This window comes from Aotus nancymaae, unplaced genomic scaffold, assembly GCF_030222135.1.
Source record: "Aotus nancymaae isolate 86718 unplaced genomic scaffold, 86718_ANA_hifiasm-v0.15.2.pri h1tg000017l, whole genome shotgun sequence".
Classification (NCBI taxonomy): domain Eukaryota; kingdom Metazoa; phylum Chordata; class Mammalia; order Primates; family Aotidae; genus Aotus; species Aotus nancymaae.
This window is the reverse complement of record NW_026988429.1, coordinates 11265036-11285301: the sequence shown is the minus strand read 5'-3', so window position 1 is coordinate 11285301 and position 20266 is coordinate 11265036. Positions and strand designations below refer to the sequence as shown.

Genomic DNA, 20266 nt, shown 5'->3' with positions numbered 1-20266 from the left:
AAGAATTCACCCAATTCACAAAGAAACGGAACCTGAGAGAGGGCAACTGTTTTTTAGAAGGTCCTGGTGTTAAAGTGGCAGAACGACAATTCAAAGCTGGATGGGCTTGACCTGGATGCCCCAGGAATCTCATCTAATTGTGAAGGGATGGAGAGACTCTGATTTCAGGGCACAGGGCTGGACATTTCCAAATTACTCTCTTGATGGTAAAACTGGGAAAAGACTTGCCATTATGTTATTCTCCATAGCCGGCTGGTGTTTTAAATGCATGGACTGAACCAAATTAGGTTCTTAGCACCTACGACCATGGGACAGCAAACTCCAAATATGGTAAAAGCTAGGTTATTCAAACGTTGTAAGGTGTTTCTGTTCACAGACCACCTTTATGCATATTTTTCTTTATTGTTACTTATTCACTGAGATATAGCATATATACAGTAAAATGTACACATCTTTTTTAACACTCGGGCAGCCCCCGCTACCAGAATAGGTTCAGAGAGATTCCCCACATCTTAAATGTACAGCTCAATTAATACATCTGTATAAGCTTGTGTCACCACCAACAGATCAAGATACAGAACATTCCAGAACCATTCTAGAAGGTTCTTGCGTATCCTGTCCCAGCCAAGATTCCTCTGCCCCCAAGGTGACTCCCACTCTAACCTTTATCACCATAGACAGTTTTGTTTTTGAACCTTATTGTGTCTTGTTTTGAATACACATGTCTTTTGTACAGTTTTGGTTATTCTCAGGGTCAAATCAAGGCTTCCAATTCAAAACTACCCACAACGAAAACTCGAGATAACACAACTAGTCCTGTCAGCCGACGCTGGCTTTGAGAGACAATTCCGCAAAAACTCTAACTCCTCCTCAGGGGACACTGCTCCTGGTGACTAAGGCTGCCCCTGCCCTCAAGGGGCAGAGAGGCCCCCGGCCATTTGTCTTCCAGCATCACCCGGTAATCGAATCTGGTAGTAACAAGCTGTGTTTACCCGTCTTGCCACCCGTCATCCTTGACACAATGACAGCCACCATCTTTCACTCCTCAGGAAGTGCAGCAGGGCATGGAGGATGTGGCTGTGGCTCTTCACAAGAGGGGGAGGATGACATGGGCTGGAAGGCCTGGACTCCCTGACACGGCTCAGGCTGCTGAGCACGGCACTCCCCAATCATCCCTCACACCTCTCACCACCCTGGAGGTCCTCGGTGGCTAGGTCAGGGGTGTTACAGGGTGAGAATGGTAGCAGGAGCATCCCACTGGGTGGGAGGAAGCCTGCCATCCACACACAGTGGGACGCCCTCTGGAGCCAACCTTTAATTCAGTAATCTGGACAAAAAGCTATGCAAGATATGGGGGCAGTGGGTTGAAGCTCTGAGACGTTTCAGTCGAGATGATGCAAAAAGGCTAGCACACCAGAAAGAGATTCTAAGAAAAGAAAACACACTCCTGGGTGCTGGGAGGAGGGGCATGGGCAGAATTTTCTTTTCTTGGCTGTCTCTCCCCTGTCTTGACCTCCCCCTAAAGTGCAGTACTGCCCACCTTAGCTCCTTGGCACTGCCCCAATTTCACTTCCCAGGGTGGTTATTTTTGGATGCCCCAAGTACCTGTTTGTTTCCATGACTGTTGAAAATTCTAAATGTGTTGGCATATTATGACATGGGACACTTCCAAGGGATCTAGTGCTATCAGCCGGAAACGGCAAATCCTTAGGAATTTTCACTCTCATTCAAGTATTTATGGCTGATACATAAATATAGTGACCTTACCTTCCAAATAAAACACCGAGACATGGGATTCCTCAAAGGTTATTTTTGGGTATTACTTCTAAGTGTGAGACAATCAGAAAGGCGTCACTGGGATGTGGAAACTATCGAATTATAGGATTTTCCTGATTTGTGGGACTATGTCTCATTACCTCTAAGGACCACTAGAAAATTCAGAACTTAAAATCAGCGTAAACACAGGCTACTCTCAAGTTCTGCAGTTTAATACAGTCCCTTGTCATGGCTGCTCCCACCCAAAAAGGGGCTGAGGTCCATTCATGCACCCGGCCCCCAAACCTTTCCCTGCCCTCAGCCACAGGGAAACTGGAGGTTTCTCCTCCCCCTCTTCGTGCTCCCCTTCAAGGCATCTTCGGGGTCTCCCTTAGGTCAGCAGTTCAGTCTTGTACAACCCTTCTCACCCCACCCCACACCTCACCCACTTCCAGGACTCCGTCAAACAGATTCTCTAGATTCTCTTCTGCTGAGGGACAAGGTTTTGTCACGTTCGAGTCCCAGGGGACATCTTGGGGCCAATCTACTTCCTAATCCTGTAATGACACAGAAGAGTCCTCTGACCCTCCCCTGTCTCTGTTAGGACCCCACAGTGACCCTGCCCACAGCCTGCTCAGCGAGTTCATCTCGCTGTCCTGAAGAAGGCTGTGCATGCCCAACCTGGGGGCAGTGACCTCCTTTTTCAGGGGTCCAAGACACTGACATGCACCAAGGCCCAAAGCTATGTGCAACTCACACAGAAACAAAAGAAAACCCCTCAACAGCCATGAAAGGACTCTGCTGACGGCCACTTGACATGGTACACACTTTCCACCTCTGTGCTTTTACTCTTGCTGTCCCCCTGCCTGGCATGTGCTGTTCCTTCTCACAGTTCAGGCCCAATTCAAAAGATAGCTCCTCTAAAAAAATTCATCAATCCCTAGGCTGCAATGGGCTTTCCTTCTTCCAACCCACAGAGCAAGCACATGAATGCTTCCCAGGGCTGGGCAGAGACGAGTCAAGATAATATGAGCAGCCACAATAATAATTATCAGGTACTTCTGGCCTTTTACACAGACCCAAGCTCAGCAAATCCCCACAACAAGATCAAGACGTAGGTACTGCCACCGCCCAGACACACAGAGGTCAGGTAACCTGCTTGAGGTCATGCCAGCTGGTAAGTGGTGGGTCCAGGGTTTTAACCCAGCCCCACTCTTAGCCCAGACGTACCTCAGCTCTACAGGTGGGGTGGCCACAGCCCATCTGGGGATTGCTGACTGTAACTGTGCAGGAATTTGGGCCCATTCTTGCTATACTTCCTGATTTTTCAAGACAATGGAAGTCTGGAATTTTTTTTTGAGATGGAGTCTCACTCTTGTCACCCAGGCTGGAGTGCAGTGGCACGATCTTGGCTCACTGCAACCTCTGCCTCCTGGATTCAAGTGATTCTCCTGCCTCAGTCTCCTGAGTAGCTGGGATTACAGATGCATGCCACCACACCCGGCTGATTTTTGTATTTTTACTAGAGACAAGGTTTCATCATGTTTGCCAGGCTGGTCTCAAACTCCTGACCTCAGGTGATTCATCCACCATGCTGGCCGAAAGTCTGGATTTTTACATGACATTTTTTAACTTTGTAAAATCACTGTTCCAGCCAAGGGATTTGGGCCTGTGGGTACAGGTCATGCCTGCTCTAATGACCAGACTAGGCACTGCCATGTGGGGTCTCCCCTGCTGTGGCCTGGAATTATGATTTCTATGTCTGAGGTTGCAGAAACTCTTCCTGCCTAAATTATAAGCTAGGTGAGGGCAGGGAGCAGATCCTAAAATGCATCAATGTTTTGTGAAGTCCCACATAGCTGCTGCCCACCCTGGGAGGCACAGGGAGAGACTTACCTTCATGGAGAACCCGCTACAAGTCAGCACTGGATGAGACCCTTCCCATGTGCTGTCTCTTTTCATCCTCACAGTGACCTGTTGAGGTTGGTAATACTGACCCAGGTCTTTCTGTTTAAACCAGTAAAGATCTGAAGATCAGAGAGTTTAAGTCTCTGACTTAAAGTCACAGACGTCATGGGCAGTGCTGTGTACACACCTTTCAGCTCAGAGAACTGATGTAAATATTGTTAATAGTCTCCATCTTGGTGGTTGCAGACAATTCTTAAATTAATTATTAAGGAGGGGTTTATGTTTGGTAGGATCTCACAGGACACATGCCTATCTCTCAGTAAATAAGAAAGTACTTGGATCCCTGGATACCTACATTCTCAGAGCTCTCAGGCCACTGTTTGCCTTGAAGACAGAAAACTGCCCTAGAGAGGAAAGCTATTCAACAATGTGGACTGAATCCCTACCGTGTGGCCTGTTTTATGAGTGCAGAAGTCAGGATGCCTCTGGGAGACAGACACATGTTGCTGTGTGACGAAGGCAGTGCAGTGTGGGTGGTGTCTCATGTGGGTTCCTGGGCTCTGCCACCTGTTAGCTATGTGACCCTTGGGCAGGTTGCCTCGATTCTCCACACTTCATTTTCCCTCCCTGTATTGTGGAGGTGGTGAGATGATGCCGACAGCAGTCACCAACTCATGGGGCTGTTGTGAGGTTAAATTAGCTGATATATATGTTTAGAACGATGCCTGGCATACGGCAAGTACAAAGCACTCCGGAAGTGACTGTGTTATTATTTAGAACACTAAGTCGCTATTCCTTTGCCACTCCCCATGGAAGAAAGAGGCCCTAGCAGACAAGGACAAAGGGCTGGGAACAAGCTGGACAAACCCAGCCCTCCCTCCACACTGTCGTCTGAATCTTCCTTCGATGGCCTGGTGAAACCTCTTCCTCCCCTGGACGAGTCCTGGCTATGGTGGGTTTTCACTTGACTCTCTTGGGTTTTACAGGTAGACAATCTGCAAACTGTGATAGTTTTACCTGTTTTTTTCCAACCTTTGTCGTCTTGGCTACTGTGACAATGCAAAACGCCTGTCCCGCTCTCCTAGCCCTTCACATTTGTCTACCTATCACCAACCCCGGGCACTACTGGAGATGCCTGCCGAGGGAAGAAACTACAGGGCTCCAGCCAGGGGCCATATCTGTGCTGGGTCCTCGGCCTCCCTAGCAGGGCAGAAGCTAGAAGGGAGATGGGAATGCCCACATGCGTGGGGAAGGGGCCAGGCAGGAACGGGTCCTCTCAGAGGAGGCAAGGGGAAGGGCACAGCTGGGTTACTGCAAGGAGCCAGTTAATGGTTACATGGTGGGGAGTGTTCCCCACAGGGCCTCACACAGGACTGGGGCTCAAGAAATACCACTGAATCAACACTGACATGTGAAGACTATATCCAGTTCTCCTGAGCACAACCTAGGTGGGGCCTTTCTGAATCCTCCCCTCTGCCAAGATTCTAAGAATATGGAGAATATAAGGCAATTACCAAGAGATATCCATGACTCAAATGGAGATCCCTGCAAAAAACATGAAACCAGTTTCCTATTTCATTAATATTCTGATTTCCCTGTTTGGAACCACCTAAGATCTGCTAAATCAGACTCCCTGGGAAGGGGCTATAGGACACATTTTTAGAGGAAATAAATCACCTCATAATCAGGAAATGCAATAACTGCCTCAGTGGGTTTCTATGCAAAGGTGTCGCTCCCCATTGCCTGTGAGCATGTGCCATGTCAGCCCTGGGAGACAGCCCTTAATTCCAATGCTGCACCTTCTGTGCCATGGAATGGGCCCAGGAGTCTGCATTTTGACAAGCACCTGTGATGATTCTGAAGCAGGGGTCTGTAGACCACACTCAGAATTACTACCCTGGCATTTTGCAGGTTTGAAGTCCCTGAGCATCCTCTGTGTAGTTTCCCAACCCTCTTTTTACCCAAGGTGCTCCTTAGAACACTGAGGTTTCAAACAGTGCCTTTTCAGAGCATGAGCAAAGGGCAGACCACAGGAAAAGCAGCAGGGTTCCCAGCAAGTACCGGCACTGCCACTGAAACACCCAGTTTGGAAAGGGCTGCAGAATGATCAGCTAAGCCTTTCCATCTCATGCATGTACCCAAACAGGACAAGGGCCAGCAGCCTCACATACAACTGTGCTCACAGTTGCAGGCAAAGGAAGGTGAACATGTCACTCAGGCTTCCACACTTTTGTGGTCCCTCCATCGGAGATGGCAATAACTTTCCTCTTTGACCTAGTGCCTAGAGATATACTGCCTTATTTGCTCTCTAGCCTAACTTAAAAAGGCCAGCTGGTTCTAAGGGCCTTCCCGGCAATCGGAAACAGCTTGCCTGCTACCTGAACTGGGTATGTAACATTCATCTGTCCCACTTGGAGGAAACACTGACAACCAGACCACCCTGTTTTAATGTGGCGCCTTTCAGATTAAGAGAAATATATGACCCCATTATTCTATGACTCCTGTAAAATCCTACAACAGATGCAGAGAAAAATGTAAAGAAATCAATGACATACAAATGAGGCTGAACCTGCCAAGCCCAGAATGTTTTACAAAGTAATCTTGTTCTTATTAACTTCATATTGACTCAAGAGGAGAAGTAAAAAAATTCACATTTTAAATGATCTATTACTTCCTCAAGATAATAAAAAGTAAATTGAAGATATAAAAAATGTGGCCTATAATATCTTTTTCCTGCCTTGGAATTGTCCCTTCCACAAAAAAAGGCAGCTCCCATTCCCATCCTCCCAGAGGCCCTCCTCCACTAAACCTGGTGTATTCAGCTTTAGATATGTGACAAAAACTAAAATGCATGATGTGACCAGATAGACACACAGATAGAAATCACTCTGAAAACACGGAACACAGAATTTAGCCATGAGTTAGATATGGCTCATCCTTCCACTTCCTTTGGGTCTCTGCTCAGACATCACGTGTTCTCCATGAGGCCCTTCCTGACACACAGGCACAATAACATCCCCACTTCTTCTCTCGACCTGCCTCACTCTGCTTTATTTGCTCTATTTGCTCGTAGTGCCCATCCCCACCTGACATGCTGTATACATACGTCTCTCTCCCCTGCCGGAAGGTGACTTGAGAGGTGACACCTGATTCACTGTAACCAGCCAGTACTAGAAAGTACCCCATACTCAAGTACAGATGTTCCTCCACTTACAACAGGGTTACATCCTGATAAACCCATTTTAAGTTGAAAATACACTAAGTCAGGGCCAGGCGTGGTGGCTCGTGCCTGTAATCCCAGCACTTTGGGAGGCCGAGGTGGGTGGATCACCTGAGGTCTGGAGTTTGAGACCACCCTAGCCAACATGGTGAAATCCTGTCTCTACCAAAAATACAACAATTAGCCGGGCATGGTGGAAGGCACCTGTCATTCCAGCTACTTGGGAGGCTGAGGCAGGAAAATTGCTTGAACCTGGGAGGCAGAGGTTGCAGTGAGCCAAGATCACATCACTGCACTCCAGCCTAGGCAACGCAGCAAGACTCTGTCTCAAAAACAACAACAACAACAACAAAAAAAAAAACCGAAGTCAAAAATGCATTTAATAGACCTAACCTACCGAATATCATTACTTAGCCTAGCCTACCTCACATGTGCTCAGAACACTTACATTCGCCTACAGTTGGGCAAAAACACCGAACACAAAGCCTTTTTAATAACAGTGTTGAATATCTCACGTAATCTGTTGAATATGGCACTTAAATATGGTTTCTACTGAATGTGTATCACTTTTGCACCACCATAAAATCAAAAAATTGTTCAGTCAAACCATCATAAGTTAGGGACTGTCTCTGGTGAAAGAATGATTCCATCTGTTCATCCATCCACCCGCCTACCACTTCAACTTCCATCTATCTACCCTTTAGGAAAAGCTGATGATGAGTGAGGCACCATGATGACCATTTTATAAATGGATGAAGAGAACAGACACAGTCTTTGCTCTTGGAGGGCTATCTAGCAGGCAGATGTATGTACAAAAAAAAAAAAAAAAAAAAAAATACAAAGCTGGCCGGGCACAGTGGTTCACACCTGTAATCCCAGCACTTTAGGAGGCCACGGCAGGCAGATTATCTGAGGTCAGAACAGTCTGACCAACATGGAGAAACCCCATCTCTACTAAAAATACAAATTAGCCAGGTGTGGTGGTGCGCACCTATAATCCCAGATATTCGGGAGGTTGAGGCAGGAAAACATTTGAACCTGGGAGGCGGAGGTTGCGGTGAGCCAAGATCATGGCACTCCAGCCTTGGCAACAAGAGCGAAACTCAGAAAAAAAAAAAAAAAAGAAAATCTATGTTTGGATAAGTGTTCAAAGGTGCTATGAGAAAGAAAAAAGAAGGAACCTATGCACGATTAGGGAATCAGGGCTGTGCAGAGCACACAGGGTGCAGGCAGGTGTGGTGGGCAGAGCTTGGTGGTTGTGACTGAGGGACAAAGTGGCATGAAAGACAAGAAGGGTCGGACCACACCTGCCAGCAACCACTGCTTTGTGTGCATGGTAGGTCGCAGGCAGCAACTTGGAATTGAATTCATCAGTGACATGCAAGTATCAACTTTATTTACAAGATTTATAGAAGGGATGAACACACTTAAAATGTCTGCTCCTACACTGATTATAAAAGAGTACTAAAATCAATTATGAAAATGTGGGTTTAAATTCCTATTTGTTCTGCGTCAGTGAAGATGCTTCTTAAGTGTCTGGGAAAAATCTTGGTATGAGGAGTAAACGCAGCTGAAACGTTTTGGGCGATAAATACCATGCAGCTCCTTAACACTGTTGTTCTGAACATTTCTGACCAGAGAGTGGTGTCAAGATTTATGTTCAGGAGAATGATTTAATGCATATTGTCCTAAAAACAAATCCTTAAAAGACTGGATTATTTTTTTTCCTAGAGCAAAATATCTCCTAAGAAGTTTATTTCCTGGGATTAATTTTCTCCTATTAATTACAGTACACGCAACACTTTTGATTAAATGAGGCTCTTTTTACTGAACTAGAAACTCTTTGAAGGGAGGTGTTATCTCTGAACTTCCCCCACCAGGACCAGTGCCTGGCCCACAGGAGATCCCTAAAATATGTTGGATGAGATGAAAAGAGCCCCAGTTAATCAAGATTTTGCTGAGTCTGGATTAGCACAAACCCCACTCTCAATATAGTGTTGGTCACATGCTGGCTGTGGGATTACAGGTCTCGAGATGGACTTTTTGGAAAATTAAATAAAATCACGACTTACAAAGAGTACCCATCCTGTTTTGTCCCTAAAATGCAAGAACCATGATTGTTCACGTAGCTTTTACACTACCACCTTAACTGCCTTCTATCAGAATCTTAACTTGGCACAAAACCACCAACCACTGACACATTTTGTGGTCAAACAGCCCCACAGAGTAACTGCAGAGCCTCTCTGGTCAAGAGCCAATACATAAGATGGCCACCAATAAGGCAAGGTCAGTAGTGTGTGGGTGGAAGAATTGCCACTGACTTCCCACCAAGGTGGACTCAGTCCCAATGGGCAAATTGCAGACTCTGTTCTTGAGCCACGTGCGCTCATTTCCCATCATGGCCACTGGCCCTAGCCCCTGCAGGCAGGGTACAGGAGTCCAGAAGGAGGGAGTTAATGGCCCCAGCTAACAGGGACCTTCACTTGGAACTTTCTTTGTCAGTAATAAAGGTATGCTGTGAATTACAGAGTGGACTGCCAATCTGTTCTTGGTGACAGGACTCTGAAGAAAGCATCCAAGTAGATGACAGTCCTTATCAATGAATTATCCATCTCCAGGATCCAACTAAAGTGGTAACATTTAATTTTTACATCATGTCCACTGTTTTAAAGAAGGACAGAGGTGGAGAAAACCACTTGAGCAACTAGAATAAAGACTGTGGAGGCTGGATGCGGTGGCTCACGCCTGTAATCCCAGCACTTTGGGAAGCCAAGGCAGGTAGATCACTTGAGGTCAGAAGTTCGAGACCAGCCTGGCCTACGGGATGAAACCCCTTCTTTACTTAAAAAAAATAGCAGATGTGGTGTTGCACGCTTGTAATCCCAGCTACTTGGGAGGCTGAGGTGGGAGGATCACTTGAACCTGGGAGGCGGAGGCTCCCAAAGTGGAGCTAGGCAGAGAGGGGAAAAGAAAGTCAAGCCCAAAATTGCACCACTGCACTCCAGCCTGGGCAACAGAGTGAGCCTCTGTCTCGGAATAAAAAAACCAAAAATCAGAATGTCTGACAAACATTTCTGCCTGCTGCCCCCAAAGTCTTCTATGAACAGGCCAGGAGTGCAGATGCACACAACGATCTCTCTGCACGAGTCCATCATTTCAAGATGCAAAACGCTCAGGCTTTAGTTGACCATTGGCCGTACAGAAATATGGTATTGCTACCGCCGAAGACAAAGGCTTTTAATATACAGTTCACCCGCCACCCTCGACTCTAGGTTTGCCCAGCACTGAGAGAGAAAATGTAACAGTAAATTATGCTACAAAAGGGCTTTATTTGTTTTTCTTTTAAAAAAATCTTTATTGTTTTTTCAAGTTCCAAAAGCAATATGCATTTATTATTTTAAAACAACTTGAAACTACAATTTCAATTTAGAAATAAAAAATCTAACTAGAAAAAATTCTAACTAATCCTCCTAATTATCCTAATCCCATTCCACTTCTAGGTAGTTTTCTCTTTTTTTCTTTTTTATCTCTAAATGTGTTTTTTAAAATATGGAACACCTCACAAATTTGCACATCATTCTTGCACAGGAGCCATGCTAATCTTCTCTGCACTGTTCCAATTTTAGTATATGTGCTCTCAAAATAGCTCCAGGAAGCTTTCTGTGTATAGACTAAAGGAAAAAAAAACTAAGCAATACCTTCTACAAGTTTTTTCTCTGCTTATAAAAAAAGTTTAAAAATGAGATATAATTCTGCCCATTGGGTTAATTTAAATTTTTTAAAAGTTGGTAAGTGAATCACTCCCATACCATTCATGAAAGTGTAATTTCACAAAGCCTTTTTTTGGATAATATTTTGGCAGAATTTGTTAAAATTTAAAATGCTAGCTGGGTGTGGTGGACATGCCTGCAGTTCCAACTACTTGGGAGGCAGAAGTGGGAGGTTTGCTTGAGCACAGGAGTTCAAGTCCAGCCTGGGCAACATAGTAAGACCCTGCCTCTAAAAAATAAAATAAAATAAAATAAAATGCACACATACCATCAGACCCAGTAAATCTGCTATGAGGAATCTGTGCTGGAGAAAGACTAGTTTGGACATACAGAGGTGTGTTCAAGTATGTTCTTTTTTTCTTCTTAACATGTCTACCAACATGGGAATGTTTACAAGGTACATCTCTAATATGGAATACAACGTAGTGGCTAATTAGAATGAGGTAAGCCCATATGTACTGATCTGGAAAGGTCTCTGAGATATCCTATTAAGTGTGGCAAAAAGCAAGTGATCAAGTAGGAAAAACAGAATACTCTTTGTGTTTAAAAATACACAAAATAATACATAGTAGTTGTATATGTATATATTCAAACCAGTCAGGAAGAACACACACCAAATAGTTAGCAGTGGGAGTGAAGTGGAGCCAGGCAGAGAGGAGAAAAGAAAGTCAAGGAAGAATTTCATTTTACTTGTACTGTTTGAATTTTTTACTTCCACTAGCAAGCACCCCTTTATTAAGCGTAAAAGGAATAGTGAAATAAATCTTTCATCCAGTTGATGTATTTGAGTGTGGCACGAGGTAGGAATCTAACTCCTCCTTCCAAACCACCCCTCCCTGTATAGTTTGAGCCTATTCAGGAGATCTCCCTTGTGTTCTTTTGATCTATTATCACATCATTACCACTTGCAGTGGCTTTCATAGGATGCTTCAGCATTGTTTTCAAAACTCTTAAATGTATCTTTTAATTTCTTTTTTTTTTTTGAGTCAGAGTCTCTCTCCGGCGCCCAGGCTGGAGTGTAGTGGCGTGATCTTGGCTCACTGCAGCCTCTGCTTCCCCGGTTCAAGCAATTCTCCTGTCTTAGCCTCCAGAATAGCTGAGACTACAGGCGTCTGCCACCATACCCGGCTAATTTTTGTATTTTTAGTGGAGAAGGGGTTTTACCTTGTTGGTCAGGCTGGTCTTGAACTCCTGACCTCAGGTGATCCACCCACCTCAGCCTCCCAAAGCGCTGAGATTACAGGTGTGAGCTACCGTGCCCAGCCAATTTTTTAAAACTTCTAACTTTTTAATTTATTTAGAATTTATTCTCTTCCCTTCCTCCCTTTCTTTTCTTTCTTTCTCTTCCTTTTTCCCTTTGAGACAGGGTCTCATTCTGTCACCCAGGCTGGAGTGCAGTGGTGTGAACAGGGTTCACTGCAGCCTCGACCTCCTGGGCTCAAGTGATCCTTCTACCTCAGCTTCCCAAGTAACTGCGACTACAGGCACACACTACCATGTCTGGCTAATTTTTTTAAATTTTTTTGTAGAGACAGGGTCTTGCTATGTTGCTCAGGCTGGTCTCGAACTCGTGGTCTCAAGGATCCTTCTACCTTGGCCTCCCAAAGTGCTAGAATTAGAGGTGTGAGCCACCCCACCTGGCTGGAACTTATTTTCTTCTATGGTATACATTTTCCATATAGCTGATTCTGATCCATAATCTGAACTTGCATTTCTACTAATCTTGGTTACCTACCAAAGAATTAAGATCGTTAAAAATATCACAGTGAGTTGGCAGCTCACCTGTGACAGAGCCATGCCATGTTCTGGTCATGTTCAGTAATCTGGTGTTAAGATACACATAATACCTAAGAAATAAGTTCTAGCTTCTTAATGTTAGAAATGCTATTAAAATTCGCTGAACATAGAAACCATGGAGAATACACTTTAACTTTTCATAAGAGTTAGGAGGTACTTTAGGTTCAAATAGGCCCTTAGAGTCAGTGTTTATCTCTTGGTTGAATCTTACAGTACCTGCTATCATTCGTGCTTTAGGTGTCATATCTAAGCAACCACTGCCTATTCCTAGGTCATAAAAAATATGTCTTTAATTTCTTCTAAGAGATTTATAATTTCAGCTCTTAGAGGTCTTTGATCAATTTTGAATTAATTTTTACGTACAGTGTTAGGTAGATTTTATCACCCCAAAAAGGTAGGAGTCCAACTTCATTATGTGCAAGATAACTTGAACATATTAGAATATTAGAGCAGGCCACAGGGCTTGGGAGCGCCAGTCCCTTATTGTAATAGTGATCACGAGGTCAGGAGTTTGTTGCAAGCCTGGCCAAGAGACTAGCCTGTTCAATATGGTGAAACCCCATCTCTACTAAAAATACAAAAATTAGCCAGGCGTGGTGATGGGTGCATGTAATCTCAGCTACTTGGGAGGCTGAGGCAGGAGAACTGCTTGAACCCCGGAGGTGGAGGTTGCAGCGAGCCAAGATCATGCCTGGGCAAAGAGAGCAAGACTCCAACTCAAAAAAACAAAAAACAAAAACCCATGTAGACGCTTGGAACTCCTTCCTAGAGATTACGATTTAATTGGCCTGAGGTGGAGTTTGGGGACTGGTGTTTTTCAAAAGCTCCCCAGTTGACTCTAATATGCAGCCAGAGTTGAGAACTGGTGCCCTAGAATTTGAGCTTTTAAAAGAGTCCCTGGTGTTGGTTTAGATATCTGTTATTTTATCCTTTCTCATAAACACGAGACAAACTAAATTTTAAATGGCTCATGGTTTCTGGCTGTTAGAACTCAGTAGAGCTGGGATTTTATTTTATTGTCTCTTCCACTTTTTTTTTTTAAGATCAGCAGATTGCCATTTTATAGACAGAATCTTAAGTGCAAAATGGCTAAGACACACACTGAGGTCACCATTGTGAGCTGGGCGGCGATCGAATTACAGTTTCTTCCTTGGGAACCGAACTTTGTTCTTTTTCTAGTTACTCCAGCCTAAACCATCACGGACATTAGGGACACCAGCTCAGCACAGGTGGTAGGACAGGCAGCATCCTGGCACTGGCAGAGACAGAAAGGCTGGGCGGAGCCTCATAGTCTGGGAAAACTATAAACTCTCAAGTCCACCTTCTGATTTGACGAAATGAAACCTCCTCCCTACCTCTCCCTAAAGAAAAAAAAACTTTTTTCTTTACAAGCCTGGGAAGACAAGGTTTATGTCATCTACTTATCTCTGGGAAGCCATCCCAAAGTGCTCACTTCTCTAGACCACTACTTGTCTCATCTTCTTTTTTATTTTTATTTATTTTTGAGAAAGGGTCTCATTCTGTCACCCAGGCTGGAGTGTAGTATCACAAACAGCTCACTGCAGCCTCAACTGCTTGGGCTCATGCGATCCTCCTGCCTCAGCCTCCAGAATAGCTGGGACTACAGGCATTTACCACCATACCCAGCTAATTTTTTGTAAAGACAGGATCCCACTTTGTTGCCCAGGCTTGTCTCAGACTCCTGGGTTCGTTTTTATTACTTTCCCAAAAGCTGCTGAAGCCTATGTCAGTCAGGTCTGCATGAGGCTCCCCATTCATTCTGGAGCCCCAAACCTATTTCCAAATGGCAAAGTCATGGCCAGTGAGGGAGGCTCATTTGTTTAACTTTGGGAGCCTGTCTGGGCCTGAAACCAGCCCCTGCCTATGGAAAATTCTCACAACAGAGGACCCTCCAGGCCTGAGACCAGAAGTGAGGGAGCCATAGACACCTCTCCCTGGGCTCCGGCTCCTCACCCCCTTTCCTACTTGCCAGCTCAAGGAGCACACAAGAGACAGCAGTGTTTGGGCTTTTATTTTGTCGAATAATTGCTGAATGATTTTCTACATAGTTCCCTGGCTCCCCTATCCCACTTTCTCACTCAGCTGTTTTATAAGCTGAATTCTAATCTGGGTTTCTTCACAATGTCGCCTTTCACTAAAAGCTAATAAAACCCCAAACGGGAAATTCAGAAGTCGCAGCAATACCACATGACTGTAACTGGTTGTTGGTCAACTTGATTTGGTTTTCAAGCCTGTATACCATCTGGGAGCTTCGGTCCCCCACCCGACTTTGTAGCAATAAAGGTCTTTGTCTTTCCTTGCCCTGAACGTAAGTCCTGAACCTTCCTGAGGAGTCCTGCAGACAGCCCCACATGGCCTCGACAGCCCACTGCACCCCTCTTCTTTGCCACCTCTACTTCCTCACTCGACGCTCTGAGCACAGGCAGCCAGCACTGCTCACCGAAGTGGTTGCCTCTAGGAGGCCATGAGCAGACTCCCTTCTAGATCCTTGCTTTGCACCTGCCACCTGGCCAGGTGAGCCCAACCCTGGTCACCCCGCATAACCAGGAGGCTGCTCAGACTCTCACTAGAGGAAGCATTTTCAGTAATGAGCAAAATCTCATGCAAATCTCCAGCACAAAAATCAGGTTAATCTACAAGAAGAACAAAGGTGTTCTGTTGCATCCTGAAAGGCATGGTGATGGTTGAGAGTTGTCTTATATCAGCCACATCATCAATTTACTTTTGAATTTTGATTGCAAAGAACCAAAAAACAATCTTGATTTCCATAGATAAGTGGTAGCAAATGCTAACAGGCTTTTAGTAGACTGCCTTTTCATCTTAGGATAGCCTTTAGTTAAATCAGTGTTTGTTGGTGTTTTTTTTTTTTTCTTTTTTTGAGACGGAGTTTCACTCTTGTTACCCAGGCTGGAGTGCAATGGTGCGATCTCGGCTCACCGCAACCTCCGCCTCCTGGGTTCAAGCAATTCTCCTGCCTCAGCCTCCTGACTAGCTGGGACTACAGGCACACGCCACCATGCCCAGCTAATTTTTGTATTTTTAGTAGAGACGGGGTTTCACCATGTTGACCAGGATGGTCTCGATCTCTTGACCTCGTGATCCACCCGCCTCGGCCTCCCAAAATGCTGGGATTACAGGCGTGAGCCAACGCGTCCGGCCCTCTGTTAGTGTTTCTTTCATCACTGTCCTGTAAGGAGCCTTAGCAGACATTTTGCCTATTTGTGCGCCCCACTCCCGAAATCTCTTTTTTTTTTTTTTTGAAACAGAGTTTCACTCTTGTTGCCCAGGCTGGAATGCAATGGCACGATCTCTACTCTCTGCAACCTCTGCCTCCCGGGTTCAAGTGATTGTCCTGTCTCAGCCTCCCAAGTAACTGAGATTACAGGTGCTCGCCACCATGCCGGGCTAATTTTTGTATTTTTAATAGAGACAGGGTTTCACCATGTTGGTCAGGCTGGCCTTGAACTCCTGATCTTAGGTTATCCACCCTCCTTGGCCTCCCAAAGTGCAGGGATTACAGGTGTGAGCCACTGTGCCAGGCACCAAAATCTTAGTACCATGGAGATACTGCATATCTATGCAGCCCAGTGAAAGGCATACACCATTGTCACAGCTAGATCTCCCCTCCTCAGGGGCAATATTGCCCCCATTGAGAATGTATTAGTTCAAATGATCTAAACCTTGAAGAGGGGTAGAAAATGCTTGTTTCATAGTAGAATCATTAAAATAATCATACCAGAAACAACAATGGAAATATCTTATGTGGTAATTATTTGCCAGACACTGGTCTAAGCACTTTACCCAAATAGTATCTGCTCTTTTAAACCCTGTAATACCATCACAAGATTCATTTGATAAATGAAGAAAATGAAGCCTCATTTTCTTCATTTATCAAATGAGGCACAGAGAGGTTGGACAGCTTGCCAAGGCCACACAGGAGGCACATGGCAGAGCTGGGAGTCATGCCCAGGCTCCACACCCTAGCCCACTAGGTGACACTGCCTTCCCACACTACCAAACAACCACTTCCACAGATATCAACTCCTTAAATCACAAACATGAAAATCAGGCGCGATGCACCCGAAACTAGTAATAAGCATGAACCGCCCGTCATGTGACAGTTCCACCAGGGAACAGACACATCATACATTAGCAGACTGGCTACTGGGCCGAGATGATACCTGAGCCAAGCCAACCAAGGGCACGTGTGAGCATCTGGATAACAGTATGAGAGGAGGCACGGGTGTGCCTAAACGTTTAATAGAATGAGTGCTTGCCTACAAACTTCCTAACCAACACCACATTTACAAGAAATTCCAGCAGAGACAGAGAAAGGCAAGGGACTTCTGAACCCCAATGGGAGCCACCCTGGCTGTGCCACCAGTTCACACACCAGTGGTCTCCAGTACACTGAAATGTGGGGTATTTAATCAGGCATGCCTTATTTTTGCTTCTCATTTTTAAATGTCAAGAACAGAATTTTTTTTTTAAATAATTCCAATGTTTGAGAATCACCTCTCCCCCATAGTGCTGGACCCACAGCAGAGAATCTGAAATCACCTGCAATGTTACAGGACTCTTGGATCTGCTGAGAGTGCTGGTCACACAACCTGGGACAGCCACAGCTAGTGCAGGACATCCCACCCCTACCCCATCCCCTCTCCTCCACTCTTCTCTCTTTTCTTTCTTTAGAGACAGGGTCTCACTACGTTGCCCAGGCTGGTCTTGAATTTCTGGGATCAATGAGATTATAGGCAGGAGCTACCATACCTGGCCTCTTTTTGTTTGTTTGTTTGAGATGGAGTTTCATTCTTGTTGCCCAGGCTGGAGTGCAATGGCATGATCTTGGCTCACTGTAACCTATGCCTCCTGGGTTCAAGCAATTCTCCTGCCTCAGCCTCCTGAGTAGCTGGGATTACAGGCGCGCGCTGCCAAGCCTGGCTAATTTTTGTATTTTTAGTAGAGACAGGGTTTCACCATGTTGGCCAGGCTGGTCTTGGACTCCTGACCTCATGTCATCTGCCCTCCTTGGCCTCCAAAAGTGCTGGGATTACAGGCATGAACCACTGTGGCTGGCCAGGCCTCTGTTTTTTTTTTTTTTTAATTAAAATGTTTGTATCCTCTCTTCTCAGTCTCTCAAGTAGCTAGGACTACAGGTATGCACCACCACACCTGGCTAATTAAAAAAATTTTTTTGTAGAGACGAGGTCTCGCCATGCCCAGTGAGTTTTCCCTCCATTTCCAGAAAGTAACCCCAACTCTGAGCAAGAGCACATTCAGCTGGTCCAAGCCCCTCATGTGCACCTGAAAACAGGCCACTCTTCTGTCTGTTCTCACTCCTGATCACTCTCAGAGAAGGGCGTTCACTTGACTTCCCACCTGTGCATGTGTTCATTCTTGCTTTTCTCCCCATTCATGAATCTCTTACTTATTGAGTGTCTACTATGTGCCAGCCACCAGAGAATCAAAACAATATTAATACATATTAATACATATACAATCACATACTGTTTCAGTATCATAAAGGAAAAAGAAGAGGAGGCCTCACTTAGGCTGAGGGCAGTGAGTGGAAACCGTCCAAGTGAGAAATGAGGGGTAAGAGCAACCCAGGCAGATAAACCTGCGGGCCAGGCCTTGAGACTGTGGAGTAGGCTGGTGTGGCTGGGGAGTGCCGGGGGCTGAGGAACAGGCTTACTCCTCCTCCCTATCCAGGTAGGCAGCAGCAGTCACTGCAAGTAGGGGAAGGGGTTGGGCAGTGGGAATGCCTCACTTACAGGGTGACCTAAAGCAAGGCAGGAATGATTTCTCAGGCTTGGTTTCCCATCTAAATTTGAAATAACATCACCTACCCAAGAGGGAGGTGATTATTAAATGCACTGTCCTCTAGAAGCCGTGGTTGTTAACCTTGACTACACATTGGAATTGCCTGGAACCTTATAAAGTCTGGGCTGGGTGTGGTGGCTCGAACCTGTAATCTCAGCACTTTAGGAGGTCAAGGTGGGAGCACTGCTTGATGTCAGAAGTTTGATACCAGTCTGGGCAACATAGTGAGACCCTGTCTCTTTAAAAAAAAAAAAAAGTCCTGATGCCTGGGACCTACCACCAGGCCTGGCCTGGACACTCCAAATCATCGAAGCTCCCCAAGTAATTCCAATGTGCAGCTGGGCTGAGAACCACTGCAGAGCACCTGGCACAAGTAAATCCTCAAAAAAATATGTGCTGGGTGCAGTGGCCTGTGCTTATAGTCAGTCCTAGCTACTTGGAATGTTGAGGCAGGAGGATCCCTTGAGCCCAGGAGTTCAAGTCCCGCCTAAGCAATATAGCAAAGCTTATCTTTAAAAGAAGAAGAAGAATGAGATCGTTCACGTGGGCACAAAAGGCTCCAATGAATAATAAACTATTCAGGGATATACTTGCCCCTGGCATCTGAACTCCTGTCCTGAGTTTAGGAATCCCTGCTTCTCTGTGAGCCCTGGCAGGATGCAGGGTTCACCTGCCACTCTGGAAGCTGAAAATGTCAGCAACATCAAAGCACAGTGTCCTCACCATTCTGGTTTTGTGACTATTGTGGCCGCAGACTGGGCTGCTGCCTGGTCTCCACAGTTTGAGTTCATAGCCTTCCCAGCAAGACTGGGAACCACCCCAGTGTCCTTTAAAGAAATCCCTTTTCTGATCTCAATCAGCTGATATCTATTGCTCAAAACTAAGAATGCTACTGAAAAAAATATTCAGAATAGGACTCTTTTTATGGTTTTTAAGAAAGGAAATAGGGCTAGGCACGGTGGCTCATGCCTCTAATCCCAGCACTTTGAGAGGCTGAGGCAGGACCAGTCTGGGCAACATGGTGAAACCGCATCTCTACAAAAAATACAAAAATTGGCCAGCGTGGGGAGGGGGTGGTGCTGGTGGCATGCTCCTGTAGTCCAGCTACTCAGGAGGCTGCAGTGAGAGGATCTCCTGAGCCTGGGAAGTTGAGGCTGTACTGAGCCATGATCCCACCACTGCACTCCAGCCTGGGCAACACAGTGAGACCCTGTCTCAAAAAAGAAAAGAAAGAAAGGAAAGCAAAAAAGCAAGCAAGAAAGAAAATCAGTCTTCATATGTTGACAGATAATGAGATTTATCTTTTTTTTGAGACAGGATCTTCACACTCTGTCACCCAGGTTCAAGTGCAGTGGCACAATCACAACTCACTGCAGGCTTGGCCTCTCAGGCTCAAGTGATCCTCCCGCGTCAGCCTCCCCAAGTGTTGCAATTACAGCCATGAGCCACTGCGTCCTGCGCACACTAACGTTTCTTGAGCACTGGCTATGCCAGATGCTGGTTCTTGTCACCTACCAACTCATTCAGTCTCCACGACAACCCCATCAGGTCTAGACTGTCATTATCCTGATTTTACAGATAGAAAATGGAGGCATAGAAAAGGGTAAGTAACTTGCTGAAGGTTACAAAGTTTGTAGGTAGTGGATGGAGGTAACTGGTCAACCCAGATGGTCTCGTTCCAAAGCCCACAATCCTGGCCACTATGCCACATGTAAACGCTGTGAAAAAGGATTGCAGGGAGATGAACTGTCCACACCTGTTACCTTGAGGGTGGAACTAGGGGGTGGAGCTGAACAAGGCCTCTGATGTATTCCTTCTGTTTGCTTTGAATCTTTTGCAATAAGGACTATTCGTGTATCCTTTTTTTTTTTTTGAGACGGAGTTTCGGTCTTGTTACCCAGGCTGGAGTGCAATGGCACGATCTAGGCTCACTGCAACCTCCGCCTCCTAGGTTCAAGCAATTCTCCTGCCT

At 45.6% G+C, this 20266-nt stretch overlaps 1 protein-coding gene and 1 non-coding gene across 3 annotated transcripts in view; both read right to left on the bottom strand.

Moving 5' to 3' along the window:
* TCF7L1 (transcription factor 7 like 1) overlaps positions 1 to 20266 on the bottom strand; it is a 180442-nt gene that overhangs the window by 98975 nt on the left and 61201 nt on the right. The gene's annotated exons all lie outside the window — the stretch shown is intronic.
* On the bottom strand, positions 10427 to 10532 carry LOC135275648 (U6 spliceosomal RNA). Its single transcript, XR_010343253.1, has one exon. It is a non-coding gene; the product is annotated as a U6 spliceosomal RNA (small nuclear RNA).